We start from the raw sequence: 23,399 nt of genomic DNA, 5'->3' as shown, positions 1-23,399 counted from the left end.
GGCTCTTTCAGGGAATTCCTCACGTTCTTATTGTGAAAAAATGATGGTAGGTAGCTCATCCTATCTTGTATCTGGACATCGACTGCTATAGTGTCCGATTACATTCTACCCTACAGGCTCTTCTTACTAATAAACCAATGCGCCTGTCTGACACAAGAATTACGAGGGCCACTCAGTAAGAAATGCGGCACGTGGATTTTTCTAATTGATTGGTGCAAATGGCTCTGAGCACTATGGGACTTAACAGCTGTTGTCATCAGTCCTCTAGAACTTAGAACTACTTAAACCTAACTAACCTAAGGACATCACACACATCCATGCCCGAGGCAGGATTCGAACCTGCGACCGTAGCAGCCGCACGGTTCCGGACTGCGCGCCTAGAACCGCGAGACCACCGCGGCCGGCGATTTTTCTAATTGCCGTTGAAAAATATGGAATTTCTTGTGGAACATAGCGGAATATTCTGGCTTCAGTCCCTATAGTTTCCTGAAATTCCGTTCGGTGTGCGGGGCTACACGCGGCCTTCAAAGTGGCGTCTGTAACGGAGGTGCATACCAACCAGGGAGCTATTATGCTTTTCGCGGGAAACCAGAGCATCGTGGATATTCACGCGTTTAGATTTAGACTGGGTTAGATTAATACTTGTTCCATAGATAATGTAAACGACAGTTCGTAATGATGTGGAACGTGTTAGTTTAACAATGTTTCCTTACGTGCTTTAATTCAAGAAATTGTTTTTAAATTTCTTCTAGTTCTAAGCTTACCGATTTACATATAAAAATTCAGCTATTGAGTAGAAGGAGTTGTCATTCAGTAATTACCGAGGGAGGTGGCGCAGTAGTATGCACACTGGATTCGCGTTCGGGAGAACGAAGGTTCAAATCCGTGTCCGGCCATTATGATTAAGGTTTTCCGTACTTTCCCTAAATCGCTTCAGGAATATGCCGGAATGGCTCCTTTCAAGGGGTACGGCCGATTACCTTCCCCATCCTTCCCTAATCCGATGGGACCGATGACCTCGCTGTTTGGTCCCTCCCCCAAATGGCTCTGAGCACTATGCGACGTAACTTCTGAGGTCATCAGTCGCCTAGAACTTAGAACTAATTAAACCTAACTAACCTAAGGACATCACACACATCCATGCCCGAGGCAGGATTCGAACCTGCGACCGTAGCGGTCTCGCGGTTCCAGAGTGAAGCGCCTTTAACCACACGGCCACACCGGCCGGCGTCCCTCCCCCAGATCGATCATCCAGTCATTCAGAAATTCTTCTATTGGGTATCTGTCAGACTATTGATACTATTAGACCAAAGACTTTTGTAGCGGCATAATTCACTCCTTTCTGGGGTAAAGTTAAGTCTAACCCAAAGTAGGAAAAACCAGTTTTTCTGTTTTTGATTTGCGATGCTTCATTAATAACAAATTTCATAATTGAATGTATAAGTTGAGAAGCTACTGTGAATATTCCTTGTTCCTTATATGTATGTCTGCAAGATGATCTTGGCTGGGCTCCAGCTATTATTCTGATTCCACGCTTTTATGCAATGAATACTTTTTCCTTTAACGATGAAATATCCGAAAATAGCATGCGAAAGCAGTGAGAAAATAGGTGTAGTTAGCTGATTTACTTATATGGTTGTCGTCAAATTTTACAATGAACATAATAGCATAAGTAGCTGAAGTTTCAGCAGATCACCCAATTCAACGTCTCATCAATCCACACACCCAAAAATTTGGAATGTTCTAGATCCTAAAACCTCTGCCGATTCTTTAGAAAGGCGTAGATCTTTAACTAAATCGTTCAGTTCAGATTGTGAGAATGGAATGGGATCGGTTGTGCCAGGATCGTAGCAATCTCTCTGTCTTCTTCACTATCACCTTGCTGAGCCAATGGCTCGAGATCATCTATATCATCCATAGAATCTGGAGGAGAGGGTATTGGTACTCCAGGTTAATGAGGAACAGGGCGAATGGCTGATTGTATGTTAGGGTAAGAAATATCCTTTTTGTTTCTCAAATTGAAACCTCGTACGTTGCAACAACAGAAACAGCAGTCATGATTTTGGGCTCCCTCCAAACCATTGGTATTCCAAAACGTAAGGACTGCTTTTTACGTTGAAATCATTGCCTCAGTTCTTCAACATACACTAAAGAAACTTGGTGTGGTGCCCAAGACTTATCTTGATCGCCTAACTTTATACCAAACTAGGCGAAATATACTTTTTCAACAAAATCGGAAATGTTTCTTTGTTGCTTTTTAACGGTATAGTTACCACAAATGTAGCAGAAGCAATCTGGCGGGTTTATACATCCTCTGGTAGCCATTGTCCATTGTCCATAAAACAACTTCACAACACAAAAAAACAGTCACTACTTTAAAGCACTAGCAACAACACGTGAACAGTGAACTGAAGAACGATAGCAGAAGCTCACTGCTTGGAGCTGGCGGGAGAAGGGGCAGGGCGACAGACAGGCACTGACATTAAAATACTGCTGGTTTCTCCTAATTACTCTTTATTTTACGTATATCTAGTATAAAAACGGCTAAATAACAGTTTATGGAGATCCTAGAAACCAAAATTCCATCTTACGGGAGCTAAAACTAGACAAGCAGTTTGTGAAATAACTGTAGGTGATGGAATGTTTTCACTATTTTTCCCGAAATCAGCATTGAAAACACTATAAAAATCACTTAATAAAATTAAACAATTTTAATGTCGCAGACCTGTGTAATGCTAGTCATTTACACAAAAAGTGCCATTACCAGATTCGAACCGACTGGTTCAGTTTCATGAGGCTGTTCACATCTAGATACACCATAAATTATGTTTCTATTTGTTTATGGCTCTTTATTTCCAATTTTAATGAAAGTTCCATGGAATGGCGGTGCCGTCGAAAATCCCGCGTCCTTTTGTAGCAATTCTGTTTTCATATATTGGCGAAATAATTATGAGTATATGAAGCGTGTATTTGATTTATGTACAGGGTGAATCACCAAAGTTGCACCGTAAATATTGCGGACATGGAAACTGCTATTGATGTGTGGTTTTCGCAGAAGGGGTTGGTGGTCAGGGGCTCGTATTGTTGATGAAACAAGAGATTGTAGTAATACTTAGAAAGCGTATTTTTGGTGGAAACATACACTTTTTTGTAGACAGAACAGTGCCTATTGATATTAACATACTAAAAGCAGGGTACATTAGGATGCCAGTGGCCTTTCTTGCAGGAATCTAGTGCGAGTTGTTTACGAGGTATCGTATTTTGAAAAGTTCCCACACCGACACATGTATGGTACCTGTGGTAGCACACACAAAGAAAGCAACACAGGTGTATATACTAGTTACGTGGGTTCTGACCAATCACCATCACAAGCTGTGTTCAAAATGATCACTAGCAGCAGCAATACGCGCTTCTTGTATGATACAAAATGACTGCTTTACAAGTGCTAGCATTTCAGCGGTGATGTCCAAGCAGGCTGGCGTAATACGTCGTTGCATATCACTAGGTGTAGCTGGTATGTCCTTGTAGACAGCGCCTTTCAGTTTTCCTCACAGAAGAAAACCTATAGGGGTCAAATCCAATGAATGGGCCGGCCAAGGCCCAGGTCCTTTGCGTCAATTCCAACGATTTGGAAACAATTCGTGAAGACAAGCTGTCGTACTTCGTGCACTATTGGCTGGGCAGCCATGAGGTTGGTACCACAGGTTCCTCCTAATTTCCAGAGGAACATCTTCTAGCATCCGTGGAAGTTGACCTGTTAGGATGCTGTGATACTCGTACACTTTCAATGTTCCGTCTATGAAAAACGGGCCTATGAGCTGATAATTCACTATTCCACACCACACGTTTGCACCCATGGACGCTGACGTTCCACCTGACTTAGGCAACAGGGATTGTCAAAAGACCAATAACGCATGTTTCGGCGGTTTACCTGGTCGTGACTGGTAAATTTGCTTTCATTATTACCCAAGATACATGATTCATTTGTAGTGTGTTGCCATAATGCCCGTCTACAAAAGTTGACACTATTCTTGTAATCGTTTCCATGCAGCTCTTGATAGAGATAGGTACTACAGACATGGACCATGTCGATGGAGAATGAATAGGACACTTGCGTGACTCATGCCACTTCCTCGTGTGACTGTGCGGGAGCTAACGGGCGAATTAACTGCAACAGCGACAAGAACTTTATTTTCTCCCTCTTCTGCCATCAGTTGTTTCCTTCTTATACGTCTAGATGTTGTACTACAACTTTCACGTAACTATTTGAAGAGGTTAACAAATAACTGCAGAGATGGTTGACGTGCATTGGGTTATATTGCCACATGTGCCGTACAAGAATGAACTGCATTCTTCCTACACTCTCCATACACCATGTGCATGCCAGCATTTCCTGTATTGATAAATCCCATCTTCCACTGACGACCTACTGCTTGGACTGTCATACAGTGACTGATTAGTCAGTCGAAGTGCTCTCAAGAATCACAAGAACGCACTTTAAGCAAACATAACAACATCGCAGCAACTACGCAGGCTGAATTGCACAAACAAATGTCGGCGTGGAAACTTAGCACAATTCGATATTTAGTAAACGGCTCGCACTACTGCAACTAACATCTCTGACATTCTAATTTACCCTACTTTTAGTTTATTAATATCAACAGACATTATTCCATTTTAAAAAGTGCATGTTTGCCCAGAAATGCACTTCCTATTATTATTATCACCTGTTTGTTGGCTAACTATACGCACCCCTGACTACCAATCTATTCTGTGAAAAATGCACATCAATAGCATTTTCTAGTTTCCGCAATATTTGCGTTGCAATTTTTAAGTGATTCATCTTGTGTGGCCACATATCGTAAAGCACTACACACATACATACCACAATACATTTTTCACTTAAAAAGCTTAAATAATATTTCTCTGATTTACTCAAAGATTATATTTTACATTGTTTTGTAGCTGTATTTTAAAATTTTCTTTTTATGGTTGCTCAATGTCTCTTTTGATCTGCTGTGCTTACAGGTGTTAACAAAATGCTTAGTGATGCCTAGTGTACTTTTTGAAACATATGTTAATTGAAATATTTTCGGTGTGTACCAGTACTTACTGATTTCGCACTCTATTTTACGGAAATTGTTTTGAAACAAAAGCTCTGCCCAAGGTCAGCAGTCAAACCTCAACTGAAAGTTGTTCGAATTTCAAACGTTAAATATTTGTTGCTCATTTTATTCATTCTAAACTGTTATATTGAACAACTTATTATATAAATTTGCCTTCTTTCTGGATGAAGTTTCGTTCTTCGGTGAAATTCGACGCGAACTACACGTGTTTGATCATTCCTGTGAAAGCAAGTGCTCTAAATTGATGCAGATAAAATCATGTACTTTTATGAGATCTTCTCTCGAAGCGACATCTGTATTAGTCCTCAGCAAGTCGGGAGCATTTTGAATTTTTTTTCGTTATAATTTTAACCGGCCTGTAAAAATAATAATCACAGGGTTGGCAAACTGCTAACGTGGTACCCGTGAACCTTAACTGCAGCAGCGCTACGCTTGCATCGTCGGAATACAACCAACGTTTTGGGTGTACGAGGCATGCATGAAATTTCAACATGGATTTTTTCGGAAACAAGGGTCCGTCACATGAAAAGCTGCTAACCAGTTACTCAGGTCAGATCCCTCTACAACCTATAGAAGACCCTTCGAATTCCATGATTAAGAAATCTGATAGTTCCCTTGTGAGTTCAAGACTTACAAGTTACCAGTTTGCTAGCGGCAGATTTTTCATTATATGCATGCTAATGGAGATGGTGCCTATAATGTCATATACAGAATTACAACAACGGTCGAATTTAATTTTGTTACATACACAAGCTATTGCCGTTGAAGAACTTTCTTAACTGACGATCAGGTGTCTTGAAGATCATGAAGATCATTTGCCTCCAGCAAATACTGTACTGTGTGACTTGCATCCAGTTTCCTGTGCATCCTAGTTATTACATGTCTTTCCGTAGTCCGTCCTGCCAATATGTTCGTGGTCTGCCTCAATCTTCCACAGGTGAGCTTTCTCTGTGGTCTTCCTACCAACACTACTCTAAGAACTGCATCGTCTGTCATCGTCGCAAAATGTCCAGCGCACTGAAGTTGCTTTAATTTCGCTTTTTGTACAATATTGGGCTTGCTCGTCATTGCGTATATGTCTTTCTTTCTCAGTCCGCTTCATCTTCTTTCTTCATTCACTATCTCAAAAATCTATCTCATGATCTTTCTTTTTAACACTATCAGTTTTTCTCTGTCCCTCATGGTGACACTCGCCGTTTCTGTGTTGTAAAACAACGCCGATGCAGTTACTACGAGGGGGAGTTGGAAAATAAGTTTTCCCTGTCGACTCTGGGAAGAGTTCTATGATATGGGCGAACGATGATACGGCAGATGAAGACACCGATACACCATACGTCATCACCTGTCCGAAAGTTCAAAAGAACTCCGTCTGCAGGTAAAATGCTACTTACCGTTTTCTGGGACGCCAAAGGAATTTTGTTGCTGGACTTTCTGGAGGAGGCAACCATCAACGCCGCGCGGTATTGTGACACTCTGTCGACATTGAAAGAGGTGATTCGGAAAAAGCGGCCTGGCCTTCTGAGATTTGGCGTGCTGCTGTTGGATGAAAATCCGAGACCACACACGGCGACGGCAACGCAAAACCATATTACAACTCTTGGTTGGAGCGCCTACACCTTCCGCCTTACAGTTCGGATCTCGCAACAAGTAACCTCCGTCTGCTTCCTACTTTGAAGAAGACTCTCGGCGGAAGGCTCTTTGGCAGCAGAGCTGATTTCAAAGAAGCCGTTCAACGCTTCTTCCGTATGCAACGCCCTGATTTTTTTCTTGGAGGGCATTCTGAAGCTTATAAAGCTCAATTTACTTGCAAATTATGTAGAAAAATAAAGATATGTCTTATCTTTAATGTGTCCTTCTCTTTTTTTCCTTTTACACACAACTCTGAGCACAGTCAACAGGGGAAACTTATTTTCCGACTCGCACTAGTACGTTCCACCCTTTAGTTTCAACTCTCTTTGAGATTACCTTTGATTTTGTTGCACTGGACGAAGTACCATTCGTCGGTACAGCGGTGGGTTCTTAGCTTTACTCCTGGGGAGACCAAGTGGATCAACAACGTAGGAAGATAGAGTAATTATGTAACAAACCGTGTCCTGAGGAATGTCATGAGTGTTTGTTACTGTCACAAAACATTAACGTATCACTTGAGACAGAACAAAATACGAATCTCTACTGACAGAGTACATTTGACGATAAATACTTATGGAGAGTTACGTATAATACAAATTACGTTTTGCTGGCTCGTTAGAGAGACGATGCTGTCATCTTTGGCGATGACTACAGACTCGGCTGCTGAGCGGCACTCCATTCTGATATAAGTAAGCGAGCTGAGGCGTAAGCATATGGAACTCTTCTGGGCGTGTCTACGCACCGTCTCTCATTCGTCGTTGCTTCTGGCAGCTACAATGTTTAACTGTGGTTTCCTCGCGAGGTACCAACCTTGCTTTGACATATCGCTCTGCGGAAGACACCATGGATTTCACAATGGGTCTAAACTGTTACTTGATCTGGAAGCATTGTAATTTCGATGGTTTACTTCAAGCTGGACATTTTACTTCCGGCTGGAAAATGATCCCAAAAATCCAAAGCTACATTGTGGTTTCACCTTCTACTTAATTCCATCATTTCTTCATTTCTGGGTTTCTCTCAAGCACACCAACCCTGCGGTACTGCTCAGGTGCTCCACTGTTTTCATACTTTCTTCTCTTGCGTCTGATGCCATTTCATCAGCATATGCTGGCATTTGCAGCGTTCAGTTCTGATATTCACTTTCCTTCTGTTTTCATCCCATGCTCATCTTTTCAAGGACAAGATTAAATAATGTACGAGGGTCACGCCAAAAGAAATTCACACTATTTTTGTAAAAAGACAGTTTTCAGTGTGCATGTGTGGAAGTTCTACAGTGTGTAGATACATCCTTTCTTCTTGTTTTCAAACTTAGTTCAATATTTTCCCGTGAGTGGCGCCGTCACAGCATTTCTTCAAGATGGCTGTTACACTTGAAGTTCGTCAGAAGCAACGTGCTGTCATAGAATTCCTGTGCTGTGAAAACAAGACAGTGGGAAACACCCACAAGAGGTTGAAAAAGGTGTATGGAGATGCTGCCGTCGATCGCAGTACAGTTAGTCGGTGGGCAAGCAGGTTACGTGATGAAAGCGCGCACGGCAATATTGAGGATTGTCCTCGCAGCGGCAGGCCTCGTACTACACATACTCCAGACAATGTGCAGAGAGTTAACGAATTGGTGACTGCTGACAGACGCATAACAGTGAACGAATTGTCACGCTACGTTGGCATAGGGGAAGGAAGTGTTTGCAGAATAATGAAAGTATTGGCGTTATAAAAGGTTTTTGCCAGGTGGGTCCCCAGGATGTTGACAGTGGCTCACAAAGAAACACGAAAAACGGTACGCAGCGAACTTTTGGAACAGTACGAGAATGATAGAGATGAATTTCTTGGAAGAGTTGTGACAGGTGATGGAACATGGCTCCATCATTTTTCACCAGAGACGAAGAGAGAATCAATGCGATGGCATCATGCAAATTCACCATAGAAAAAGTTATGGCTACGGTGTTTTTCGATTCCGAAGGACTCTTACTTGTGGACACCATGCCAAGTGGAACCACCATAAATTCTGATACATATGTGACGACACTGAAGAAATTTCATGCTCGATTGAGTCGTGTTCGGCCACATCGGCAAAAGCAGGATGTTTTGCTGTTGCACTACAATGCACGGCCACATGTCAGTCAAAAAACCATGGAAGCGATCACAAAACTCGGACGGACAACACTGAAACACCTGCCTTACAGTCCTGACCTGACTCCATGTGACTACCATCTCTTTGGGAAGCTGAAAGACTCTCTTCGTGGAACAAGGTTTGAAGATGATGACTCCCTTGTGCACGCTGCCAAACAGTCGCTGCAATAGGTTGGTTCAAAATTTTACCGTGCGGGTATAAAGGCGCTGGTTCCAAGATGGCGTAAGGCAGTTGAGAGGGATGGAAATTATGCAGAGAAATGAAAATATTGTTCCTAAAGGATGTATCTACACACTGTAAAACTTTCAAACATGTAGAATAAAAGATGGATTTGAAAAAAAGTTGTGTGCATTTCTTTTGGAGTGACCCTCGTATGTGACAGTACGTCACCTTTCCGTTATCCTTCCCTTTCATATTTTTTGACATTGATGGAAATTAATAACCGGAAATCACCATAGGAAAAATCAACGCATTCTTAACCAGAGATCCATTGATGGTTGGTTGATTTGGGGGACGGGACAAAACAGCGAGGTCGTCGGTCCTATTTGATTAGGGAAGGATGGGGAAGGAAGTCGGCCCCGCCCTTTCAAAGGAACCATACTGGAATTCGGCTGAAGTGATTTAGGAAAATCACGGAAAATCGAAATCAGGATTACCGGACGCGAGTTTCAACCGTCGTCCTACTGAGAGCGAGTACAGTGTGCTGGCCATTCCACCACTTCGCACGATGATTCATTGATACAACGAACCATATGGTGAGCCGAAGCGCTACTTATAGTAAGGCTTCAGTTTTAATTCACTCCGTAAAATAAGCTCCTTAGAAAATAAGCTCCTTATTTCACGCTATTCGCCATCATTTTGGTTGTGTTGGAAGTATTTAACGTTTTATTTGTAAGGGATGGCCAAAGCAGTTTGATATTTTGTTGTCCTCTATTTTCATTTGCATTAAATTTCCTTAATTCGTCTCTGTTTTCATTTCCCATTTCCTGCTTTAGAATGTGTCCAGCTGTTATTCTGTGAAATTTAGTTTCATGTACTCTAATAGCTCTACTCTCACGACCAGTGCCGCCTTTGAGGCATTAAAGTCCAACAAGGGTACTCTGCAGGTTAATACAAAGGGGGCACCGTAACCAGGAATGCACTTCGTAACTGATCAGGTTTGCTGCTGTTAACCGTCTCCACAATTCGTTCAGCAGCTGATGCAGGGTGGACATAGCACCAGAAGTAGCCCCACAAAAGGAAATTTAGAGAGGTATGGAGCCCATTAACCTGGTGAACCTCTACCGATCCACTTACTGGGCCTTATGCTGTAATAATCTCGAATAATGAGAGAAAAGTGGGGAGAGTCGTCGTTCTGCTGCCACCCAATAGAATTCTAATCATCGTCAGGCTACAATTTCAGTTGCAGGAGAAGATCAGGCATGTCAACAAAAGTGATAACCGTTGTCGTTTCCTTTACAAGAAAGAATGGATCATAAATCTTCGTCTTGGTGACCTCTAGCCGTGCATGCAGTCTCCAGGTGTTCCTCTCCAATTCCTGGACCTCTTAAGGATTGTTCTGAGCCCATATCGGGCAATTATGATTGTTCACAAAACTGCGTTCATGACATTTGGTTTTCATTTTTGCGTGGCCTCCGTTAAGGCAGCAGAAACTTTCAGATGATGCATTAACTGCACCCCATAAGCAGCCTTCTTCAGGTTAAAAGGAAGAGTATAGCACACAGTGGATTGTGGAATGGCGAAACTCAGGGCTCAATTAACGAACAGAAGAGCTCGGGCTCCTTTCGATGGCCTCTTCACTGCTCCGTACTGCGCAGTCAGATGTTGCCGATTCCCATAGAAATGGCTCTGAGCACTATGGGACTTAACATCTGAGGTCATCAGTCCCCCACACTTAGAACTACTTAAACCTAACTAACGTAAGGACATCACACACATCCATGCCCGAGTCAGGATTCGAACCTGCGACCGTAGCAGCAGCGCGGTTCCGAACTGAAGCACCTAGAACCACTCGGTCACAGCGGCCGGCCGTTTACCATCATCCACAGGCGGGCGTTGGTCTTTGTTGACGACTCTCTTCTATATTTAGACGCTACAGCTCATGCATATCCTCGAATGTTTTGCAACAAAGATTGCAGGAAATAACCGCTATTCTACAGGGAGCATCTCAGTGACAGTGAAAGAAGACTCGATTTTTTCTTGACACCTTGTATAGCAGACTACGTAATCAATTGGTAAGTATAGGCGGAAAGCGATCCCCAAGCTAGCGCAGAGTCGGTGGGTGGCGCCCACCAGCTGCCGTGAACCAGCGGCTATGAGCTGCTTCTCGCCAGGGGGCTACCCGCAGTGCGCCTATCAAGAATTCATGTTTAATCTGGTACCGATGCAGAGAGGGCGGTAGGGGGCGCAGAGAGCGAGTGCGGATAGGGATGTGCGGCTGCTGGGCCTGTGGACGGGGAAGAGGGTAGGTGGGGGTAGGGAAGTGCGGGTTTAGAGGTGGCTGTTCGGCTGAGACGCGGAATCCGGGGCGGCCGGCACGTAAATAAGGGATCACTTTTCCGCAGGTCACCACGGAACTCCACACAGTGACAATCCAGACGTGAACAAAACACTGACCACAAAAATACTCATTATAACTCACTTCCAACAAGCTGAATAACTTACTGATGCGGTATCTTGGAATGTTTATTTATTATGGAAAAGTTAGGTACGTTGTGTTTCACGGCTTGTAAATATCTGTAGAACTCACAGATTACATGCTTTCATACGATTTTCTACGTGAGTGTGTTAAATGCGTTTATATGGTTTGTCGGATACACGTATATCGGGAAGAGTCGAGACGTCTTACAGAGTGAGGCAGCTAACAAAAGGACCGCGCCTAATCGTCCTCACCGATTTAATACAAATTTGTCGTGTATAGAGGACTTACAACACGAATGAATGTGACAGAAATAAGAGCTCCAGATGACCATGAGGTCAGACAAAGTGCCATTTTTAGCTAGGGTCGGGACAGCCACGATCCACTTATGTTAGCGTAGCTTTCAGGCAGCTGATAGCGCAGCGAAAAACGTAGAGAACGAAAACCAGAGTGTCGTGGGGACGAGAACCTTTGCGGAATTTTTACCGAATGGAGAAACCCGGGGCTGCCCAAGTATTTACTTTTAGCTGTGCGTCTACACCCTTACTATGCAGCCTCCGGCTTTGCGCTCAATGTTTATGACGTCATATATCCTGAACTATGTGTCGTACAATGACACAATTTTGCACTTAAATTCAGGGTAATAAAAAAGCAATAAATTGTAACGTCATACCTCATGTTTAATTCTACTGCATGAACAGCGGATAAACGTTGATGGCGAGAAAAATTCTTGTAAAGATTTCAAATTGTGTGTGAAGTTTGTTACAAGTCGCTGAGCACCCTCAACCAGTACTGGATGAATGAATTCCGGAAATTCTTGCGTCGAGGGCTACGCTTCTATTTCACCCCAACTCTTTGACAGGTGGGTAGACCTGACCCACAAAGCGACTGTTTCTTGGCCATAGGGTATGTGTATCAAGTGTGGCTGAAATCGTTCCAGTATCTTAGAAAGAGATGTGGAACACATAAAGTACATATATCCCTTTTTGTAATACGTATGGACTTCAACGTTGTAACACTGCAAATAAACCGTAATAATGCTCTTCATAATGTATTTATTAACATTTTCGTATAATGCATGAAAAGGAAAGGAAACGTAAAATTTATTATTTTACAGTTGATGATTTGCATGTGTTGGTGTGACATTCATCTTTAAAATTAGTGAAACAGTAATTGTCTCACCGCTTGCACGTATTATAAAGGCTAATTTCTTTAACAATTACATGTTTGCTTTGCAGCTTCTGTAGAAAGTAAACTTGGTGTACATTCGTAAAAGATTTTCTCTCATTGTACAGTCTGGCATCAAATAACCCGTGTTGCATCACTTCCTCAAATACTGACGAGGATAGCTAGTGACGTACAATGGAATTTATTTTAACAGAGTCTTTCCTGGAAATGATTTATTTTTCTGCCTTTTGGGTCGATTTTACCTGCAGCGTGAATGCACTGTTTCTGTCTAACTGCCAAGGGGTGTTCGAAGGGCAAAATTAAGCTAACGCAGTACGAAATTCCGTACGCTTTAGTTACGCTCCCATTTTATGAAAATACTAATAAATACAATATGTTGTGCATTATTTCCGTTTATTTGTAGTGTAAGTAACGTAGACATTAAAAAACAAAACGAATAACTGTTTCCGACTGAGGGTTTGAACTCTTGACCTTGGGATCACCATTCTCTACTCTTTCCACTGCGCCAACTGCTGCCTGACATCGGTGCTGGGCTGACCAGCTTCAAAACGTATGACCATTTGGAGCTCCCACGTCTATCACTCTCGTTCCTGATGGATCCCCCATAAACCATAAACTAGGCGAAAACGGTGATGACATGTAGGAGCGGTGCCATTAGAGGCCACCCAAAATACATCCAAAACGAAAAAAAAAGTGGATGTTCTGTTTCCGCTAAGTTATGGAGAACAGTTACAGAGGACACTCTATTGAATTTTCATTTGCATGCCAATGAAATATAGCGTTTATAAACGAAATGAAATGTGTATGAATTCCTAAGGGACCAAACAGTTGAGGTCATCGGTCCCTGGACTTTCACACTACTTAAACTAACTTATGCTGGGAACAACACACACACGCACACCCACGCCCGAGGGAGGACTCGATGATCCGGCGGGAGGGGCTGTGCAGTGAGATGGCGCCTCTAACCGCTCGACCACTCCGCGCGGCTTAGCGTTTATAGCTGCCGCGTTAAGACATAGATATTATTTATTTTTGCTGTAATTACATACACATATTTGTAATTCTGGAAAGAGCCTTCTACGTCTACATCAACATAGATACTCCGCAAGCGACCGTACGATGCATGGCGGAGAGTATCCTATACCATTTCCAGTCAGTGAGGGAAAAAAAGAGTATCTATATGCTCTATATGAGCCCCAGGTTCTCGTATCTTATCTTCGTGGTCCTTACGCACAATGTGTGTTGGCAGAAGTAGAATCGTTCAGTAGTCAATTTCAAATGTCGGTTATCTAAATTTTCTCAGTACGACGCCTTCCCTTCAGAGACTCCCATGTGAGTTCCCGAAGCATCTCCGTAACACTTACGGGTTGTTCGAACCTACCGGTAACAAATGTAGCAGCCCGCCTCCGAATTTCTTCGATGTCTTCCTTCAGTCCGACCTGCTACGGACCCCAACACTAGAGCAGCAATCCAGAATAGATCGCACCAGTGTCTTATATCTGCTCTCCTTTACAGCTGAACCAGTCTTTGCTAAAATTGTCCCTATAAAACGAAATCGACCATTCGCCTTCCCTACCACAGTTCTCACATGCTCGTTACATCTCATATAGCTTTGTTATGTTACGCTTAGATATTTAAATAAATTGACTGTCTGAAGCAGGACACTAGTAATACTGTAGCTGAACATTACAGGTTTGATCTTCCTACTCATTCGCATTAACTTACATTTTTCCACATTTAGGGCTAGCTGCCGTTCATCAAAGAAACAGAAAATTTTGTCTAAGTCTTGTATTTTCCTACAGTCACTCCGACATCTCACCTTACACCGCGGCATCATTAGCAGACAAGTGCAGATTGCTGCAAACCCAGTCCTCTAAATAGTTTATGTACGACAAAAACAGAGGTGCTGCCACACTTCCCTGGGCACTCCTGACGGTACCTTTCTCTCATGAACACTCACCGCCGAGGATAACATACTGGGGTTTATAATTTAAGAAATCTTCGAGCCAGTCACATATCTGTGAACTTATTACATTTTGTGTGCCTTCCTTAAAAGCCTGCAATCGGGCTCCTTGTCAAACGCTTTCAGGAAATTTAGAAAAACGGAAGCTGCCTGTTGCCCTTCATCCATAGTTCACAGTATATCATGTGAGGAAAAAAGCAAGCTGGGCTTGGCACGAACAATGCTTTCTAAAGCCGTACTGATTCGTGGACAGGAGCTTTTGGGTCTCTAGAAAATTTATCATATTCGAACTCAGAATATGCTCTAGAATTCTGCAGGAAACCGATGTGAAGGATATTATTCTGTAGCTTTGCGGGTCTGTTCTTTCATTCTTCTTAGATACAGGAGTCACCTTCACTTTTTTTCAATTTCTTGGGACTTCACTGTGCGAGAGAGTCAAGGAGCCAATGCACAAGAGTACGTTTTGCAAAGTAGGCCTGGGATTCATACCAGGACGGGTGATTTATTTACTTTCAAATCTTTGAGTTGTTTCTCTACGCCAGAGACGCTTATTTTTACGTCGTCCATACGGGAGTTTGTACTATATTCAAATGACGGTATGTTTGTACGATTCTCCTGTGTGGACGATTTCTTGAACGCGAACTTCGGCTTTCGTTTTGTTATCTTCAACTGCCACACCAGATTGCTCAACAAGCGACTGAATGGAAGCCTTAGAAGCCATTACTGATTTTACATAGAACCAGAACTTCCTTGGGTCCTCTGCCTGGTCTTTTCCTGAGGTGTGACAGTGGTACTTGCTGTATGCTTCGCATATATATCTTCTCACACATGCTCGATTCTCTACTAAGCTTCGAATGTTCGTCATTTTTGCGTTCCCTTTTTAGCATAGAGCGCAACAGCCTAATGTAGGTGTGCCAGCTTTAGCTGGAGATGGCCGGGATTTTATGGTCGTGTCCGCCCAAATATGTACAAGTCCGGACTGTGCAGCTTGTGTTAAGCTCTTTAGGGCTGAAGACGAGGACGCACAACTAAAGCCCGTCCCAAGATAATGAAGCAGGCCAAGGAATAAGTAAAAGGACTTATAATTGGATTCACCATCAGCGCATATAAATATATCAAACAATGTTATTAAGTTTGTGTTTTATTTCTTTAATAAGTGTAACAGAAACAACAGAAGTTATTTGATATATTTTCTTTTTCCATCGCAAAGAAACAAATAATTGTGTATTTTGTTTCATATTAATTATATTCACAGACGATCACTTTCGATAGAAGACTGAGCAATGAAGAAGAGTCAGCACTTAGTTATTGTCATTAATGTCAATTTATGAAGCTTTTTAATGGGTGTTTGTTTTGTTTAAGCATGTTTAAGGCCAACCTCACAAAAAACTGGTTATTATCTGATCATTAATAAGCGAATGAAATTGTGATCATATTTCTAGGTAAAATAGACAGTCCGTATTTTATGCCAAAAGCTCCCGCTAAATGTACAGGATGACCCAGCTGCCTCTACCGACGTCGTCTTATGTAACCCACACGTCTGTATCACGAATGGTATGCAGACAGTCGGCAGCCACGCACGTAATGAACATGAGTTCCCTCTTAGCGTTTTGGCGAACTGTAAATAACCGGAATCATACTATAAGGAGTAGAAGTGCATACTGGACATGAGTGACACAGTTATTTCTGGGTCAAGATAAAGCTTACTTCTACCATACTTATCCAAATGTCTCCAATCTCTGTGTAATTAACGGTGTAGTTTTATAGATTTTGGATGTATTTGTAAGTTTATTCCGTTTATAGTGTTAAACCTTTTATAAAAGATCAGAAACATGGCGTTATAAACTGTGTTTCACCACCAGAAACAACAAAATTAACTGGAGTTATCAAAATGGAAAGCGTGGAAGTAACAACATTCCCAAATCTAATCCAATCAAAGCATTAATAAATGAGTCGCCGCATTGATTGGCTAGATTAGTTTTATAAACAAAATTTGAGCAATAGGTCTAACGTGCCTACGTATACTTTTCCATATATTCTGCGAAATTTTGACAATGTGCTTTGCGTCTCCAGAGCGAACGGGCAAACACCTTTCTTCTGTTATGTGTAGTGCATAAAATGACATCGGTAGGTGCAGCTAAGGCAACCTCAGACAACATGTTCATGATGCTGTTCAGACTTTCACGATGTAGTTTGTATCACAGTTGAAAGAGACCAGATGCTTTACTTTTGTGGCGAGTGACGCAGAACAGTTAAAACTGTTAGAACAGAAGATGGTTGTATGCTGAAAGTCATGATATTCATGACAGCCCTCCCCAAGACTATAAAAACTTCATGAAACTAAAGCATAAAGAACTCTAAACTACTGCGAGTATCTACAGCTACTAACAGATGTGATGTCACAGTTATTAGAAGCGACCCTCTGCCATAGCAATATAGTGTATAGTTCAATGTTAGAGGCTGTATTGTGCCTGTTCAGATGGCGTGTGCAGAGGGGACCACGTGGCTGGTTCACACGTTATGCATACTTCATCTGGTTCACTGTGACTACTGTTACTGTGTCCAAAAATGGGAAAGCGGGACTAGACGCTATATTCACCTGAAAATTTTGTCCTAGGAAGCGAACTAAGTATTTTTAAAAAAAATAGAGGGGACGTTTTCGATCGCTTATGAATAACCAGTTACAGTAATTTTCTTTATGAAATCAACCTCAAACGTGCTTAAAATTAAAAAAGAATTGGCAACCATCATAATTTTGCAGTTATGATACTAATTAACTGCTCAGCCTTCTTAACTGCTCAGCCTTCTTAAGTGCTCAGCCTTCTTCCTAAGACAATCTTAAAATTCACACCACTACATCTTTCGGCTCTTGATGGAAACTGAAAGAATAAGCAATCTCGGTTGCAAAATGGATTTCTGTTTATTTAATTTGTGAAGCATTTCACTCTCACGGAGCATCATCGAACATCGGCTAAAAACACTCGAGGACCACTGGCAAGTTTACAGAAAGTTCTCCAGTCACCGAAAATGGTACATCATCCAACAAAACGTACAGGACACATACACCCGGTAAAAACACTCTAGGACTATTGGCAGGAGTACATAACATCAAGTTAACGTAAACGTGTGCCGTAAGGACGCTTTATATACCTTGTCTATGTTGTAAACATACCCGGCATTGTGTTAAGAGCGAATACGTGTAACTCATTAGGATGTGTCCTGTATGTTTTATCACACGACCTGCCATTTTTAGTGATTGCATGATGTTCTGTGCTCTTGCCAGTAATCCTCCAGCGTATTTACCCGGTGGATGTGTCCTGTAAAATTTATAGGATGACGCGATATTCTCGCTGACTGCAGGACTTTCTGTGCACTTGTCAGTGGTCCTCGGGTGTTTTTACCCGAGGTCCGATGATGCTCCTTGGAGAGTGAAACGCGTCACAAATTATACAAATAAAAAGCCATTTTAAAACTGAGACTGCCTATTCTTTCTTGGAGATAATCTTATGGTAAAATAAACAAATGTCTTCATTAAAGAAAATAAGCAATTGTCTGTTCTTCTGGGACGGAAAACGAGAAGCTGTTAAAAAACTTGTGTCATTTTAATTATCATTATAAAGATATAACGGTATTCCGTTGTAGAGTATTACTATTTCTCATTTGAACCTACTTTGTCAAGAACATTCTTCTTCTTGAAAATCATTTCGTGGATCACTTGACAGTTCAATTTTGAACACAAAAAGCAAAATTTTTGTGGTTGCGTTAGTTTGCCATTTATTTCGTTCCTTTGTCCATGGGTACGGATGAAGGAGAACACATTTTCGACTTTGACGTTATGACCTGAGCTGCAACGTTAAGCTTTGTTTTCGTTCAGAATTTACAAGATGAATATAAAAAAAGATAACATCACAAAATAAAACACATTCAACATTGCATTACACAGAATTTTACACAATACGACTTATTTTTTTAGCCAGTCAGTTGTATCGTCCGCGAATATATGCATGTTCTAAAGTTCACCAGTGCGCTCTATCAGAAGGTCCATCAGTTGGGTGAGTCCACATTTGCGCCGAGTGGACCACCATATTGTCATCATCTTGGTACAGCTACCGACTCCTGTCCTCCCACGGTTTGGAGTAGGCAACACATTTCTTGAAAGGTTGAAGACCTCTAACGGCAAGTATCGATCATCAAGCAGGCTTCTGTTCTTGACTTTGCTTTTAGTTCACAATCTTTTCCATTCCTGGTTCGTAGGGAAGCACCTCTTCACCTGTTTTCCATAGATGTTCAGTTCAAGCGTATTTTTGGTGAGACCCTGGTCTACAGAAAGTTTTGGGTTCGACATTATTTTACTGTAATCTCTGAGTAAGAGCTGATTCCTCCTGATTATAGGTAGTGCTGTAGTAGTTAGTATGGGTGGCCTGTCAGGTTTTGTACGTCTAGGCGAATGTAGCTGATTTCTTCTGTTTTCAGGCGTTACTTAATAAGTTACTAGGGGTACCAAATCAATGCCGTTAAATGTTAAAATTTTCTTTATCAGTTTATAAATCTGACTGCACCGAATTTTTTCTATCAGTTTACAAAGTAGGCAATGCTTCCATGCTGGTGTTAGATAAAGTAGGTAAACACCCGCTTGCTTCTTACCCTGATGTCCTTTTTGATAAAAGCTGGACCTGAACACAGCAATTTCTAAAATCCGCTTTCTCCATTGGTAGAGAAAGTTCAATGTATGGAGGAAACATCAGATTATCGAAGTTCACTCAAATAACTTGTGAACAGTGCATAAGAGGGAAATTGGTTTGAAATGTCTGGATTGTCCTCATCTATACCTGGTCTTAGGGCGGTGACTGCTGCTTGATGAACTCAGAAAAGAGTTTTGCTATCCAGTTTCTTCCTATTGGTCATGGATATTTCAGAAACTAGGAAAGGATTTATCTATTCCTGCTGTTTTGCCAAGTTTCAGTTTGTTAATGCATTAATGACTTCTTGGATCTTCGAAATAATATTCTCCCCGTTAAAATAATTCCAGATAAATTTCTGCGTTATGCTGTAATTTGAAACTAGCTGTACATGAATCATATGCCAAAAACTTTTTGAAGACAAGGTCATCTTCCTTGTGTTGCATGGACGTCGTGAAATTTTGCAACTGATAGAAGAATTCTGTCATTTAGCTTTACATTTTTCTTAGAAAGAAAGCTATAGTTTCTGCTGCTTGTTAGAATAAAATGTCATCCCCTGTTAATTACATTACTTGGCTGATAAGTTCAAATGTCCAGGATTTTAACTCTTAGATTACCGAACCCACATGAAATTTACGACTGTGGTTGGCACCAATTCACAGTTCTCGTCAATCTGATATTGTCAGCATAGCGTCCAAAACAGAGATGTTGTACTTTTTCGTATGTAACATACCACGAGACACTTTGTAATTACAATTAATTAGTGCGAAAACTATAAACTGTGATATCCTTTGAAAGAAATGTGGAGTAGGACATTTACGATGATTTAGTATCAGTGCAACATTCGAGTACCCCTCCCCCTTTAGTGTTCTCCGGTTATGGAGTTTTTGGTAGTTAGGTGTACATGGGCAGGGAAGGGGGAAAAGGTTGTTGGATTCTGCTTATGACGACAATGTATAGGAGGTCGAGCGGTAAGGACTTGTGAGTTGACATTCAGGGCTATCCGGAAATGGTAGGACAGAAAATTACGTAAAATAAAGAGAATATATTTCAATGCACGGAGTGCAGAGGAAGCGCCTAGGGTCAGAGGTTACCAGGTGTAGGGCAATCTAGGAGGACGAAAAATTAAATAAGCAGGCAACGTACAAAGAAGCGGTTCATGTTAACTTGGGTTGGTGTTTGTTCATGGAATGCAAAGCCAGAGGCTCTGCCTTCCAGGAAAGGCGTCTGTTCTGCTAGAGGTCTGGATCACAAGAGAGAGAGAGAGAGAGGGAGAGAGAGAGAGAGGCAGCTGTGTTCTGCACTTCAGAATCCTCCAGTGTCATGCACATGACATGTGTCCCACGCACGCTATTGGCTAAACCCCATGGCGTGAATTCGCTTGCAGTTTCAGCAAAGGGCTCAAGGCGTCTCTTGTCAGCAGCTTTACTGAACAGAACTGCCTCGGTTCTGAAAGGCAGTATATTTATGTCACGTATGCAAAGTGGAAGTTGCTCTGCGAGGAAACTTGTCAAAATTTTACTGGGCCTTTAAAATAAATATTTTGAACCAATTCCCTAAAATATTCCTGACTCGCTGCCACCGTGTACATTCCTGCCCCCTTCCATAGGAGTGCTGGCTCAGATTGTTTACAAAAGGATGTTAGTCACTCCCCAGAAAGACTGTCTGCCCTTTTAGGGGCCCTAATATAACGGGAGGGATCTGTTACGACATTTCATTCAGTGTAGTTGAGAGGGGACTTACATGTAGTGAAGTTTATCAAATTTCATTACTTAAGAAAATAGCAAAATATTAATTTTTCAGATTTTGTGCAGAAGTACAGTAGCTCCCATAAGAACTGAAATTATGATCGTCCAGATAATCAGTTTTTAGAATTAACGAAGTTAAAACCATGCCAAAAAGCTTTACAAAAGAGAAATGAACTATTATTGTTTCTCGTAGGTTAAGGGGAAAAATCTATTATTAATCTGCTGATGCTATACCCAATTCATAGTCATAGAAAGCGGATGTTGGCCGAACTGAATCAGCACTAATCTTTTAATGGTTTCCAGGCGACCCTAGAAATTTGTAGTTGTTTTGTTGTCTGGCAAATATTAATCTGGTTGCTGCATAGTGGAACTAATACGAAAGTATAAATCGTATTATCAACATAACAAAATACAGCGGAAAATCCAGGATTATAACAAAATACTTAATTGTGTGATAATTCAAAGTATTTGGGTATAAAGCATTATAAATCAGCTTACTCCAAAACATTAAAACCTGGCTTGGGTTAGAATTGGACTAAGTACATTTGAAAAAGAGTAAATAAGTAAGCGAAATCTTACTGCGTCGTCTGACAATTTTTGCTGGTATTAGTTGCACAAAATGGCACGGGCTACAGAACATTAACAGATTTCAGTAAAACGAAGGATTCACCCTTACCAAGTCCAAGAGATTGGGTACCATAAAACGCATATAACTCAAACGTTATCTACTCGTATATTAACCCACGTTAATATTGAGAAGTACAAAGCCTTTCTTATACCGACAAATTACAAGAGATATGGATAAAAATCAGGGGATACCAAAGGCTGCACATCAGAAACCATGAATTTCTAACACCAAAATGCTACCTTCTCACTTTAAAATACTTTAAACTGATTCATAGAGAAATCGTCCTTCAAAACACGGCATACTGGAAAATACTTGTGATTACACAGTAAGAGAGAGAGAGAGAGAGACAGTGAAATATTGCACCTAGGTCGAAATTATTCAGTACTTTGAACTGGAAAAATTATGGCATTAATTAGTCAGAACATCTGATAAGCTGTCACTCCCTCAACTTGGATATACCATTGGAAATGGACAATGGAGCCAATAAGAGTGAAAATCTTAGAAAAGCAAAAGAAAAAGTATACTTATTCAATAACCATTTTAAAAAACCTCGTGGGATAATAGTGGTTACGCATATCACATATTAGGTGTAAAGTAATTAGTTAAAACTCAGGCAAATGAAATTTAACAGGGTATGGTCTGGAGGGGTTCTTATTTGACCGACAAGTAATATACATCTTAAAATGTGTAGCTATAATCAATATTTCTCGTAAGTTAGTGCTCAGCATCCAACACAATATTGTCCAGTTGCAAAATGAGGATCTGGTATGACCTTAAATATTTATGAAGTGAATACACCTAGTGTAACGGTTTATAGTCCAAATACAGCTTCGACGGATACTCATTCATTATGGAACACACATACTTCTTTAAATACTTTTCTAATTCTCAGAACCACAAAATAAAATCAATAACATTTGTTACCTCATCACAACACAATTATAAAAACAAATAAAGCAAAAGTACTTGCGGGAACAGATCTGAGCGAAATCGTTAACATCCATTACCTTACGTAAACATATTGCTCATTATCTCATCAAAACCGTAGAACCACCCTCAATACCGTTTGCACTAAAGACATGAAAAATTACTAATTCCCATTCTCGAAGAATATAAAATATGAAAATACTCCACAGAAGTGCAGGTTCTATTGTTCAGAATAACTCACGAATTTAGTATTTTTCCCAGTAGTGTGACTCAACCACAACGCTGTAAAGCCTGTTACAATAACTATTAACAAACTGTCGTCTATAACTTAAATTACAACTAGAAATTCAGAAGGACGAGATCAGAAACAGCACTTGTTGGATTGTCAGTTGAAAATTAAGATCGGGTACAACCTTATTCTTAGAGATTACAGTTTTCAGATTGTCAGGGGACCGTCATTAGCATAACATAAGCTTGTAGAACAATGTTACAGTCATGGAGGAACACAAGGCGAAACACATAATTAAAATGTGTGGCCACAAGGACTAAACAGCTAAAAGTATCCTCGTCTTATTCATAAGACTTCACATAAAAGAAGAGAGATAATGCAGTGAGTTCATAATCAGTTCATAAAATAAGAAAAAATTCAGAGGTAGAATGTGGTTCTGCGTGACAGAAGCGCACGCACTGTTTGTAGACCAACTTCGGACAAACAGGAGAAAAGTACGTCGCTTAAAAGACG

Source organism: Schistocerca piceifrons, chromosome 8 (assembly GCF_021461385.2).
Source record: "Schistocerca piceifrons isolate TAMUIC-IGC-003096 chromosome 8, iqSchPice1.1, whole genome shotgun sequence".
Lineage (NCBI taxonomy): Eukaryota > Metazoa > Arthropoda > Insecta > Orthoptera > Acrididae > Schistocerca > Schistocerca piceifrons.
Note: the sequence above shows the minus strand (reverse complement) of the source record.